Source organism: Nyctibius grandis, chromosome 11, assembly GCF_013368605.1.
Source record: "Nyctibius grandis isolate bNycGra1 chromosome 11, bNycGra1.pri, whole genome shotgun sequence".
NCBI lineage: Eukaryota > Metazoa > Chordata > Aves > Nyctibiiformes > Nyctibiidae > Nyctibius > Nyctibius grandis.
In genome coordinates, this window is record NC_090668.1 from 4,844,443 (window position 1) to 4,857,952 (window position 13,510).

The 13,510-nt window shown below is 51.0% G+C and overlaps 1 protein-coding gene across 10 annotated transcripts in view; it reads left to right on the forward strand.

Annotated features, from left to right (window-relative positions):
* Positions 1 to 5,103: 5,103 nt before the first annotated feature.
* CSNK1G1 (casein kinase 1 gamma 1) overlaps positions 5,104 to 13,510 on the forward strand; it is a 127,279-nt gene continuing 118,872 nt past the window's right edge. For all 10 annotated transcript variants that reach the window (XM_068410172.1, XM_068410171.1, XM_068410174.1 and 7 more), the window contains exon 1: positions 5,104 to 5,219. The gene's annotated coding sequence lies outside the window, so the exon portion shown is untranslated. The remainder of the gene's footprint in view (positions 5,220 to 13,510) is intronic.

Here is a 13,510-nt window from a genome sequence, read left to right on the forward strand (position 1 = left end):
CCGTGGTACTCTACCAAGCAGGATGGGGCCAGACTCTTCTTAGTGGTGCCCAGCGACCGGACAAGGGGCAACGGGCACAAACTGAGACATGGGAAGTTCCATCTGAACATGAGGAGGAACTTCTTTACTCTGAGGGTGGCAGAGCACCGGCACAGGCTGCCCAGGGAGGGTGGGGAGTCTCCTTCTCTGGAGATATTCACAACCCACCTGGACTTGACCCTGTGCAACGTGCTCTGGGTGACCCTGCTTTGGCAGGGCGTTGGACAGGATGATCTCCAGAGGTCACTTCCAACCCCAACCAGTCTGTGATTCTGTGATCTCCAACACGTGGATTTTTCTGTAGATAATCCAAATTATTTTTCCAACCCCTGATCTCGAGAACATCACAGCCCTGAAAGCATTAATGAGCATTAAACTGCCCAGAACAACCTCAACTGGGACACCCACACATGCCTGAAAGGTGCTGGAGATCCTTTTGACCCAGGCTGGGGGCACCTGGACCTTTCCTGGGGGATGTTGGATGGACCTGTGTTGTGAACAGTTCATCACTGGTCCACGGCTCCTTGATGGCTCTTGGTACATCAAGCCAACCCAGGCCAGCAGAAAGCAAGGTTCCTCCCCTGGGAAAAGGGCATGTTCCCCACCAGATGGCCAAAACGCCCCTTCTCCCTCCAAGCTGGAGCTTGGACTGAGCCGCTACCGGATGGGCAGCAACCTGGGGATGGGAAGGGGGAAAGGGGTGAGGGGGACGTGGAGATGGGGTGAGAGCACAGGGGGTTCCCTGCTGGCACGACCAGACATGTGTTTTGGTGGGGACTCTGGGATGCTCCAGAAACAACAGAGCACAATCAGGGTGTTCAGGAGAGGAGACAGCAGTGTTTAGAAGAGAAGAAATCCTGAGGGTCTAATATGTTGAGTTTTAAATGTTACGGGGCAAAATTATCTTTGTCTGGGCAAAAGAGCGTGGTGGGATGGCCCCCACCCTTTTCCATCCCCGTGGCCTAAGGTGTGGGGGGTTATTTGCTTTTCGCTCTTCAAGCAACATGGGATAATCACAAAGTCCTCCTGTTCCAGAGTGTTTTCAAGCTTTTCCTGGCGGAGTCTTTCTCCCCTCGTGTCCGAAACAGGACAGAGTGAACATTTCTGTTGGATCTAGCTAGACTGGGCTGGAAGGATCTCCTCCGGCTCTCCGCAGCTGGTGATGCGCAGGGGGGCAGCTGGTCAGTGGGGAGAGCAGATGGAGAGGAGGGAGAAAAGGCCGTCAGCTGTCAGGCTGCACATTCTTGCCCCGCCGTGGGATATCCAACGTGAAACCTCGGGGACCTCATCCCCCAGATGAGGCATTTTCATCTCTTTCTGACTTTCAAGGCTGTTACCAGACCATGCTGCACTGTGGTGTGTATGATGTCTGCTTAACACCACTGGCTTTTTTACTTCCCAGTCCTTGAAACAAAGCCTCCCTGCTGCAGACGCCGCAGTTTTGAGTTGAGATGCTGCTGGCTTATGCTAAGGGAGGTGCACAGGATGCCCTCTCGCACAGGAGCACTGTTAATGTTGGTGAACACCAAGCCTGTTCACGTACACTCCTGCTCTGGATTGAACAATTACAGGGGCTGTTTCCGTCGGGAGAGAGAAGGACGAGACCCTGGTACCTTCTCGCTCTACGTGGTTGCTCCTCTGCTCTCATTCTCCTAAAAATGCTCTTTTAATCTTTGTTTTCTTTTTGACTTTATTTTTTTTTCTCTTTGCATGCTCACGGCCAGCATTACCCAAAAGGATACGAAGTCACTTTGCACTTGTGTCCCACGGGGTCCCCCCTGCCCACGCTGCTCCAGCACTTGTGTCGGGGTGGTGCCTCCCCGTGCCTGATCCTGAACAGGAACTTCATTGTCCTTCCCGCTGCTGCGGACAAAGGGGTATTGTCCTGCCCACCAGCTCCCGCTGGCCGCTTCACTTCATCCCAACCGGAGACGCTGCAGCAATTTCAAGAATAAAAGCAGGATGTTTCCTTTCTGTTACTAATAAGGTGCTTGGGAATAAGTCTGGCTTCTCACCTGTCTTGGTTGAGGATGCGGAGCCGAGTGTCAGCTGGTAAAACCTCCAGTGGGGTGATCCTAACTCACCCGAAATATTTCTGGGTCAGCTGCGAGCTGCCTTCACCCTCACATGTCTTTCAACACACGGGCCGGTCTTCTGATAAACTCCCAGGGGATCATCAGAGGGCTGACGAGGATCCGCATGTTTCATATGACTTACCAAAAGAATTACTCGGACTAGAATTGTTTGATGATTGTTTTCAGAACTGGGGTGTTTAGTCTGGAGAAAAGGAGGCTCAGGGGAGACCTTATCGCACTCTACAACTGCCTGAAAGGAGGGTGTAGCGAGGTGGGGGTTGGTCTCTTCTCCCAGGTAACAAGTGATAGGATGAGAGGAAACGGCCTCAAGTTGCACCAGGGGAGGTTTAGGTTGGATATCAGGGAAAATTTCTCCACTGAAAGGGTTGTCAAGCACTGGAACAGGCTGCCCAGGGCAGTGGTGGAGTCCCCATCCCTGGAGGGATTCAAAAGCCGTGTAGATGTGGTGCTGAGGGACATGGGTTAGTGGTGGGCTTGGCAGTGCTGGGTTAATGGTTGGACTCGGTGATCTTGAAGGTCCTTTGCAACCAAAACGATTCTGTGATTCTATGATTCTATACTCCTTGGGAGGTCCCGGATGGTTCAGAGCAGAAATGTGGGAGAATTCAGATGATGGAACAATTTCTATCTGAACGATGAAGCATATTTCAAAATGCAGCTGCCTCCGAGCCCTGCAGGGATGCGCATCCTGCTCCAGAGTAACAGAAGCTGCTTCGGTGAATTTGTACCATTTTCTCCTTACGGCACTTAAAAAATGGGAGTGCTGAATCTTAACCTTGCAAAAGTGCTACATCCCCGGAGCCTCTTCCTTTTATCAAAGACGCGGTGAAGCTAATATCTTTTTTTCATTAGTAATATCAAAAAGACACTAAAAGTGCAAAATAAGATCATCCCAGAGCAGAAGCTGGGGACAGTGTTAGACATGATGATACCAGGACAGGCTGTTTGGGTGGCTGGATTAAGACATTTAACATCTTTGTCGGCGACATGGACAGTGGGATTGAGCACGCCCTCAGCAAGTTTAGGATGACACCAAACTGTGTGGTGTGGTCGCCACTCTGGAGGGAAGGGATGGACAGGCTGGAGAGCTGGGCCCATGTGAACCTCATGGAGTTCAACAAGGCCAAGTGCAAGGTCCTGCACGTGGGTCGGGGCAATCCCAAGCACAAACACAGGGTGGGTGGAGAATGGATTGAGAGCAGCCCTGAGGAGAAGGACTTGAGGGTGATGGGTGACGAGAAGCTCACCATGAGCTGGCAACGTGCGCTGACAGCCCAGAAAGCCACCCGTGTCCTGGGCTGCATCCCCAGCAGCGTGGCCAGCAGGGCAAGGGAGGGGATTCTGCCCCTCTGCTCCTCTCTCGGGAGACCCCCCCTGCAGTGCTGCGTCCAGCTCTGGGGCCCCCAACAGAAGGAGGACATGGAGCTGTTGGAGCGAGTCCAGAGGAGGCCACGAAGATGCTCAGAGGGCTGGAGCCCCTCTGCTATGGAGACAGGCTGAGAGAGCTGGGGCTGTTCAGCCTGGAGAAGAGAAGGCTCCAGGGAGACCTTCTAGCACCTTCCAGTACCTGAAGGGGCTACAGGAAAGCTGGAGAGGGACTTTTTACAAGGGCATGGAGTGACAGGATGAGGGGGAATGGTTTTAAACTGAAAGAGGGGAGATTGAGATGAGATATGAGGAAGAAATTCTTTGCTGTGAGGGTGGTGAGACACTGGCCCAGGTTGCCCAGAGAAGCTGTGGCTGCCCCCTCCCTGGCAGTGTTCAAGGCCAGGTTGGATGGGGCTTGGAGCAACATGGTCTGGTGGAAGGTGTCCCTGCCCATGGCAGGGAGGTTGGAACTAGATGATCTTTAAGGTCCCTTCCAACCCAAAGCATTCTATGATTCTATGATTCTATTTTTGATATTAATATTGATGACTTAAAATGTACAATATTGTAACTGAGGCTGCAGACTGCACATATATATCAAAAGAAACAGTAAGCAGGAAATCTAAAGTGAAATATGAGCTAAAATTTACTAAAACTGCGCTTTATTTTCAGCTTAATTACGGCATCAGGGGAAAATTTACAAGGCGGGCCTTGGGACAAGGTAGCAAGGAAAATATATAGTTTTAACGCCTAAATTCTGGATCTAAATGAATTATCCAGGTGACTTTTCAAGATTAACCCGTGGCTCGTTCTTGGCAGCGGCCAGACGCTGACGAGCTGTGACTGCGTGGCCAGTTGATGAGTTTGCCCACAGGTTTGGGGGTCAGTGAGCTGCATGCCGGGGATGAAGGTTTTCTTTGTGGTGTTTTTGAACCATTTGGAAGGAATATTGCAGTTTAAAACGCTAGTGCAGAAAACGTCGAGTTCTTTGCCACAAGCAGGACCGGGAGCGTTCGGGTGATGACCCCAGGCGTGTTTCTGCTCTTGTCCCGTCACGTTTCTTTGGTGGCTACTAAAAGCTGGGACATTATGAGCTTTTGGTGGCACGTGAGGTGTTTCAGGAGCCGCGTTTTCCCTCCCAATGCGCTTTGCAGCCCTCGTCACCAACAACTCCGGGAGGTGCTGCAGGCGGAGGAGATTCGAGGCTAATTTAATTCATCGCTAATTTTAAGATCGCTGTGTTATCACCCCGGTTGCTGTGGATGTTTTCCCCTTTTTAAAGCCAGATTTTCTCCTCTCCCAGACGCGGCGGCTTGTTTTTCAAGGCGGGAAGCAGCGGGAGGAACCGGGGCTGCGGCGAGGGGGGCTGCTGAGCCCCAGGCCCGGCCCTGCTCGCTTTCCTCCCCCCTCCCCAGCCCCACCGGGGCCCGATCCGCCGCCGCGCCCCGGCCGCCACTTCCGCCTAGCAACGGAACGCGGTTGCTAAGGCGGACACCGCCCCGGAAGTGGTTGCGGGCGGCGCGGGCGCGCTGCTGCCATAGGGCGGTGCTCGCTGGGGGGCGGGGTAAAGGGGGTGAGCGCTTCCGGGTCAAGGCCCTCCCCGTCGAGCGCGGTTGGAGGGAGGAGCCGCGGCGGGGCCCGGCCCGGCCCAGCCCAGCCCGGCCCGGCCTGGCCCGGCCCAGCCCAACCCAGCTCGTCCAGCGCCGCCGGAGCCAGGTACGGGCGCGGGGGGCAGCGGGGCCACCGTCGCTGCGGGGCCTGGGCGGCGGCGGGGACGATCGCTTCGCTCCGCGGCCCGGTTGCCTTCCCGGAGCCGCGCCTCAGCGCGGTGGCGGCGGAGGCTCCGCGGGGCTCGGCGCTTCAGCCCTCCCCGGTGCGGGGCGAGCGGCCGCGGTTCGCCCGGTGTGAATGGCTGGAGCCGGGCGGAGGAGCGGAGACAGAGCGGCCGTCCCCAGCGGCGGGGGAGGGCTGGGAGGGGGCCGCGGGGGCTTCCTTAAAATCTCCCGGGAGAGCCCGGAGGGAGCCCGGCTGTTGGGCGAGCTGAGCGCCGGGAGGCGCCCGGAGGGGATCGCACCTCGGCCCGGGGCGTGGGTGGGGGGAACCGGTGGGGTGAGGGGTGCAGTGACTCCCCCCAGCCTCCCTCCTGTGTGTCTTGTCTGTCATTAGCTAATTAATAAGAAGGGTGGGATTGGGAAGGGTGTTAATGAACGTCTCTGGGGGCCTGTGGGTCCCCAGCGTCGCTGGGAGCATGGGGCAGGGGCCTGCCCGAGCAGGGGTTGGAGGTGGCTTAGGAGCTCGTCCTAAACCCAGTCGTGTTCCCGGGTCTGAGGGAGACAAAGCGCTGTGTGTAACCGTCAGCGTATTTACAACCGCTTTGCGTGAAGAAGTTGTATGTTCCCCCCTTACCTGGTAAACTTCCATACATGGTGTTTGGCACAGTGTCAGCCTTTAGGTGTTGGGGTGGCCTGGGCCAAAGAGCTTGCGGGATCGTCACCTTCCCAGTCCGTTTCGCTGCTGGTGACCGTCCTCTTCAGCCTTTCTCAACAGTGACTGAAGTGTCATGTACCAAGTCCGAGCTCATGGTCAGTTGTTAAGACCTGCTGCCTCCTGTGTCCTGACTTCATGTGAGGGTTTTCCATCTTCCCCCTTTCTCGTTACGGGGCTCACAGTGGCCTGGTTGAAGTCACATTGTCATGGGCGTGATCTCAGACTTGATTCTGGGGTTTGTTTTTTTTTATCAGTGACCTAATGCATATGTGTAACCAGCTTATGCTGCCACTCCCCAAGTTCTTCAGGACTTGCTTCTTCCTTCTTGCAGCTCCTGGCTGTGATTTACCTAAATAAACCATCTTCTCAACATAGAATCGTAGACTGGTTTGGGTTGGAAGGGACCTTAAAGACCATCCAGTTCCAACCCCCTGCCATGGGCAGGGACACCTTCCACCAGACCAGGTTGCTCCCAGCCCCATCCAGCCTGGCCTTGAACACTGCCAGGGAGGGGGCAGCCACAGCTTCTCTGGGCAACCTGGGCCAGGGTCTCACCACCCTCACAGCAAAGAATTTCTTCCTCAGATCTCATCTCAATCTCCCCTCTTTCAGTTTAAAACTGTTACCCCTCGTCCTGTCACTCCATGCCCTTGTAAAAAGTCCCTCTCCAGCTTTCCTGTAGCCCCTTCAGGCACTGGAAGGTGCTAGAAGGTCTCCCCGGAGCCTTCTCTTCTCCAGGCTGAACAGCCCCAGCTCTCTCAGCCTGTCTCCAGAGCAGAGGGGCTCCAGCCCTCGGATCATCTCAGTGGCCTCCTCTGGACTCCCTCCAACAGCTCCGTGTCCTTCTGTTGGTTCCCCCAGAGCTGGATGCAGCACTGCAGGGGGGGTCTCACGAGAGCGGAGCAGAGGGGCAGAATCCCCTCCCTAGCCCTGCTGGCCACGCTGCTGGGGATGCAGCCAAGGACACCGTTGGCTTTCTGGGCTGCCACCGCACGTTGCCGGCTCATGGTGAGCTTCTCCTCATCCCCAGTTTAATGCTGTGTTGGTAACTCTGTCTCTGCCAGCCTGCTGGGAGAGGACGACGGGTGAACTGAGAAGCGTGAGCTTTGTTCCCGTTGAGAAGCTCTTATCAAATATTAGTAGCGCTTTCCCACAGACACATTCCAAAAAATACAAAGAACGCCTTTGAGTTACGAGTTTGGGGAGGTCGCTTTCTTCAGGCTGCAAAAGCCACGGAGGATTCCTTGCTGCCTGCCAGTTGCTGAAGTTTTGGGAGTGTTGCCTAGGCAGTGAGATGTTACTGATAGGAGAATGTGGGTTATATTATGTTGCTGTTGTAGAGAGATGCACAGAGGGGTCTTCTCCGTGTGAAACCAGGCTGACACGAGAGCTGTTTGAGTCAGGGATCAGATGGCGATGCTGCCAATGATAAATATCAGCAATGAGTTCTTGTACAGGTAAGGTCACTGCTGGCAAGGTGTGACCAGATAAGAAAGGAATTTAAATATCATGGTGTGTAGAAAAAATAATTCTTATGAAAAAAAAACCCAAACCTGAGGTACTTAGTGTGGAGGATCGTGGTGAGATGATAAAATCAGGGCTTTACACTTAGGCCTTGCATAAGTACCCAGACTTTGTTTAGATCCAAGTGTTTCTTCAAATGTTGCCTGCCCTGAAATTGCTTTTTCTGGACTCAGCAAAGTGTCCGACTGGTGACTTTTTGATTTTTTTAAGAGCTGGTGGGCTGCGAGGAGGTCGAGGCACAGCTCTGCTTTGCTCTGCAAGTCTATAACAGTGGATTTTCAACTGAAGTCCTTGCTGGTTTAGGCCAATTTGGGCTTCTTGCTGTGTTTTTTTTTTGTGTGTGGAAAGCTCTTCTGTTATTCTCTGGCCGCGACAGTTGAAAACTTGCACCAGATTCTCACGATAAATTTATTTGTGGCTGGTATGTACCTGTCTGTGTTTGTGCCAGTGTTGCCTCGTATAAAACCAGCTCTTCTCTCCTTTGGCGCTTTCAGAAAGCGCTCAACTCTTGGCTTCTTATGTTCAAACCACGCACACCAACCTTGCAGTTGCTCTTTTCCAGGTTCTCTGTCGCTCTCTTTTGTGCGTGTGTTTGCTTAAAGCTAATCCCTGAAGGCCCCTGGCCGGAGCAGGGCACAGAATGGCAGAGGAGGTCTCTCTGGGATGCTGTGCAGTGCCACAGGTAGTTTCTTTGTGCTGCTGTCCTGCCCAGCTGAATCAGGTTGGTGGCTCACAGGTCACAGTGACAAGCTAATACCTTGTGTCTCTGTTTTTTCCTTGGATTAAAGAGCTTTCCAGGTCAGAGTGCCATTTCCTGTGAAGTCTGAAGTGTCTGACCTTGCCTCATCTATCTTACTCTTCCGTAGGTGTTTTTATGCTGTTCCAGTTCTCTATGTTGACAACAACTTCACTTTCTATGCCAAAGGCGCTGATGGAAAATATTCTGGTGGGAGTGATGAAGCAGGCAGGTTCACAGAGCTCCGTTGTGAGGGGAGTTAGGAGCTGGGTGAGATCGTAAGCGCAGCCTAGTCCACAGCCACTTGCTGCCTTCCTTACACTGAGGTTTCCCCCTTTTTTTGTGGTTTTTAAACTAATTTCCAGCTCTTCTGAAGCAATCGGCTGCTGCGTATTTTCAGGTTAACAGCTGAAATCCTGGATAATGCCTTAAAAAGTGCTACCAGATGAGACCAGGAATCCATCTGGCCCGGTATCCTGCTTGCTAGTAACCAGTAGCAGATGCCTGGGGAGGGGAGGAGTACTCAAATACAGCAGATCTAATCTGGGGAAATCTGCTCTGTTTTTCCCTCTCCAGCAGTTTATGACCTCCCTGAGCCAGGTGGTTGGATGTAGTAACCTTCACACTTCTCTGACAGGCTTGTCTGCTCGCTTTGAACCGGTGTGATCCTCACTGCCTTGCACAGAGAGTCACAGCGCTGGACACTGAGTGTGTAGGCTGCTTGTTACGTGGCCTACGGACGCCGAAGAGACAGCAAACAAGACCTGGGGATGTCCAAAAAAACTAGCAAGAGACAAATTCAGAACAAATTGCTGCTTTGCTTTCTCCCTCACATTCACGATTTTAGGAAACTACCTTTTCCATTCCTGGTGGTCTCTTGACTGGGCTGGATTGTCCTCATCTGTTTAGACTTTCCTTTCCATGTCTCTCCTTGCTCTTCATGTCGCTGCCAGCTCTGCTCCAGGCTCCTTGAGGTAGGGATGGCAGGAGAGACGGCACGAGTGAGTCGGGGAGGTTGGCAGAGGTGCTGATCGGATCAGCAGGTGATGTTTATGGTGCGGCTGCCTCTCAGAAAACGCCGTAGGCTGTGGAGTTGTATTTTGTTCTGTATTATTGTCTGTGTAATTACAGGCATTCGTTAGTGATCAAAAAAACTACAGAGTTACAGTTTTTGTGGAATACTCTGCTGGCCTGTTCCCCAGTTCAGCCTGTCAGGTTTTTTTAAGTTGAAGTTAGGGTGGTTGTTCCTGATGTGCTGCGCTTTGGATCGTATCACCCACTCGTATCATGAGATTTTACTGCAATTCCTTAGAGTCATTGCTCTTATTTACTGATCGTGTTGAATTATTCAGAGTGGCAAATGTTGTCGTCTTATTGCTGCCTTCTCTTGCACGGCTCAGTGTAGTTGAGCAGAATCCTCTGGCGAGTCCCCTCCGCTACAAAACTGACCGGCGATGCCTTTCTTCCCCCTTCCTTATTGTTTTATTTTAACCAGTTATTTACTTACGTGAAGGATTTTGCCTTTTACTCTATGTTCCCCTGAGAGCTTTGGTGAAGGATCTTGTCAGGTCGTATACTTGGGTTTTTTTCAATTATTCCTTTTCCTTGTTCACGTGCAACAGGAAGAAGAAAGAAAAAAAAAAAAAGACAACAACCTCCAACTGACTTCTGAGACATGACTTCATTTTATAAAATATAATTAGCCCTGTGTCCATTTAGTCGGTTCTTTAAGACAACTCTGATTTGCCCGGCGTGGCTGCCTGGTTTGTGGTTGCTCAGACGCCTCTGAATCGCTCTGAGAGAGCTGGTGCAAGTGTCTGTCAGGTGCCTTGGTGCAGCTTTAACCAAGAAACTCTGTGGAGAACTTCTCCATCCCTCTCCTTGGTGACTTTGTGCGTAAAGTGAAGTTGTTGCTGTCGCTTTGACTTCTTCTGAGTGGTGCTTTTGTCACCCGAAGCCTTATTTGCTTGGCTTGCCTTACTGGGGTCAAGCAGGGAGAGTGGAGATGGCCAAGCTCAGCATGTTGAGCATGAAACACAATTTTAACTTTTGGGAGACGTTGTCTAATGATTATTTAACCCAATAATAAATCATGGGATTTCTTTCTTTTTTTTAATAATAAAACCTTACTAGTTTGTATTTAGTTTCCTTCTTGAACCTTTACCCTTGGTGTACTGGCTGGATTGGCTTTTGCTCCTTCTATGGCACAGTCAGGTCGCATCCATATTATCCCTCAAAAAACGGGCATTTGAGTTTCTCCATCTTACTTCTAGACTTCCAGTGTTTGTGTAGAAACGCACTTGTGCCTTGGGTTTGTCTTTCCATCTTATTTTACTTGTACTGTATTGATTTTTTTCTAGCTTCTGATGTTTACATGGCTAATTCTTGTTCCATCTGTAGGGGTTTTTGAGGAGGTGAAGTTCTTATGAATCAGCTTCTTTCCCCCAAAAGCTGCGTCATCCTCAGATAATGCTCCTCTCTATCTGCTGGTTTTCTCTGCTCTTCCTCTGAAGTGTCAGAGGAGCTTTCGATCTTGATTGCCAGTGGCAGTGTCCAGGTGCTATTTTGGTTAATTCAGTCCTCGTTCTTGTACAGGCTTCCAGTTGTCCAAAAACCATCTCAATTCCTAATGAACCCAAGCCTGAGCGTGGGAGCAATTCTTTGAGATGCTGTCACACAGCTCTTGGTCATTGCCTTCCTCTTCTCAGCCTGAATTTTCCTTCCAGAAACTTCCCTCCATCATATGCTAGCTGTACCTTTGTGGACCATGGGCGGGGCCTCCTTCCCAACGTTATTTAGTCGTGTGTTCCTGCACAAATAGGTAGTCACTGAAGATACACCTTTGGAGTCCTGCAAAGTTCATGGTTTTGATGAAATTATTGCACTGGTCACCTTGACCTGCAGAGAGATGAGGTGACATGACCAAAGGCTTCAGTCTACGGTGGCTGAAATGCCAGTGTGGAAAGCATGGTCTGCAGGATGTAAAGGAATCACCTCAAAGGTGGTGACTCTCCCCTTGTACTACACTCTTACAAGACCTCACGTGGAGCGCTATGTCCAGCTCTGGGGTCCCCAGTGCAAGAAGAACATGGACCTGTTAGAGTGAAAATGATCCGAGGGCTGGAACACCTCTCCTGTGGAGAGACTTGGGGTTGTTCAGCCTGGAGAAGAGAAGGCTCCAGCGAGACCTTATTGGGGGCTTATAAGAAAGATGGGGACAGACTTTTTACCACGCTTGCAGTGACAGGACAAGGAGCAACAGTTTTAAGCTGGAAGAGGGAAGGTTTAGATTGGGTATAAGGAAGAGATGTTTTATGATGAGGGTGGTGAGACACTGGAACAAGTTGTCCAGAGGTGTCATGGATGCCTCTTCACTGGAAGTGTTCAAGGTCAGCTTGGATGGGGCTTTGAGCAACCTGATCTAGTGAAAGATGTCACTGCCTGTGGCAGGTAGGTTGGACTTTACAGTTTCCTTCCAACCTAAACCATTGTGTGATTCTATCGAGATGTAAAATCTCAGACTACTTGTGCCTGCTTCATCACTATATTCAATATTAATCCCCCTAGACCTTTCTTTTTTTATGGAGGGAGGAGGTATTTTAACTCCTTGCTAAAACACCTGCTTGATTTTTGGTTCATCAGACACTCCCTACCTTTTAAAAGGTGGCTTATTTCTAGAAGTTGGCAAAACCAACGACGAGGCACAATCGGTGTGAGGTTACCACCGTTTTCTCCTGACTTTCGTACAGATCTGTTTCGAGCAGCTCATCTTCTGAAATGGATAGGTGTCTCTTACCTGTCTGAATCTTCTGGTTTGCTTCGCTCGTCTGTGAGCAAATCTCCTCTGGGTAATATCTTAATAGCCTGAAGAGCTGACAGCAATTCTACCCTGAAGATTAGCCTGACAGTTTCTGCTTTGTGGACGACAATTGAATAGCTTGGATTTGCTACTCTGAGCATTTAACGTGGGAATTGAGGATGTTCAGTGGTGAGATGGGAAAACTGCTTTTACATCTGTCTCTGCCATCCTGCTCCTCTTTTTTCCCCTCCCTTCTTATATTATGACATTCCTTTAGGCTTGGAAAATTGCAGCTGTTTACAAAGAAGTGAAGGTTTCTTTGCAGTCCTGAATCTGCTGTGGTGTTTTTTTCTGAAGCCGTTGTGTTTCTGTAGTCCTCTAAGACGAGCTGGCCGTATCGCGCGTGGTACATTAGAGGAGGCCCCATCATTTATTCAATATCCTGAGTAGGTGCCGTCCCATATATGTGTTTTAATGTCTATTGATAAAGCTTGGTGAGTTCATGCGGTTCATGATGGTGCTGAGAAAACTCTGGAATACCTGCTGTCCATAGAGCTACTCCTTTTCTCCAATCCACAAGGAATCGCTGTACTTCAGTGCTAAAGGTAGGTTAATTCAGTTGTAGGAGAAACCTGCTTGAACTCCTTGAAGGAAACCAGTCTGAAGGATGTGTTTCTTTATTTATTTTATGTTGCACTTAAAACATGATCACTTCCATCTTAGTGATTTGCTGTAGAGCTCAGTTGATAATTTAACTCATCTAACATAGCAGAAAATCTTGGGTGCTTAGGAGGTTGGAATCTGCAGGTGTTTTTTCTTAAATACTTATCTTTGTGGCACCTGTAATTAGGGTCACATCTTGTTTGGAGAAATAACAAACCAAACTCGGTGTTCCTTTGCTAGCTGCTGCACATTCGCTTCTAAGTCGGAGGGTAGTTTTGGATGCGGTTGTTTTTCTTGCTGATGACACCGAACTGGGAGGAGTGGCCGATAGCCCAGAGGGTGTGCTGCCATTCAGCGAGACCTGGACAAGCTGGAGAGCTGGGCGGAGGTGAAATTCAACAAAGGCAAGTGTAGGGTCCTGCATGTAGGGGGGAATAACCCCACGCACCAGCACAGGCTGGGGGTTGACCTGCTGGAAAGCAGCCCTTGGGGCCAGGAAGGCCAATGGTGTCCTGGGGTGCGTGAGGAAGAGTGTGGGCAGCAGGTCAAGGGAGGTTCTCCTTCCCCTCTACACTGCCCTAGTGAGGCCACACCTGGAGTAACTGTGTGCAGTTCTGGGCCCCCCAGTTCAAGAAAGACAAGGAACTACTGGAGAGAGTCCAGCGGAGGGGTATGGAGATGATCAGAGGGCTGGAGCATCTCTGCTACGAGGAGAGGCTGAGGGAGCTGGGTCTGCTCAGCCTGGAGAAGAGCAGACTGAGGGGGGATCTTATCAATGCTTACAAATACCTTAGGGGT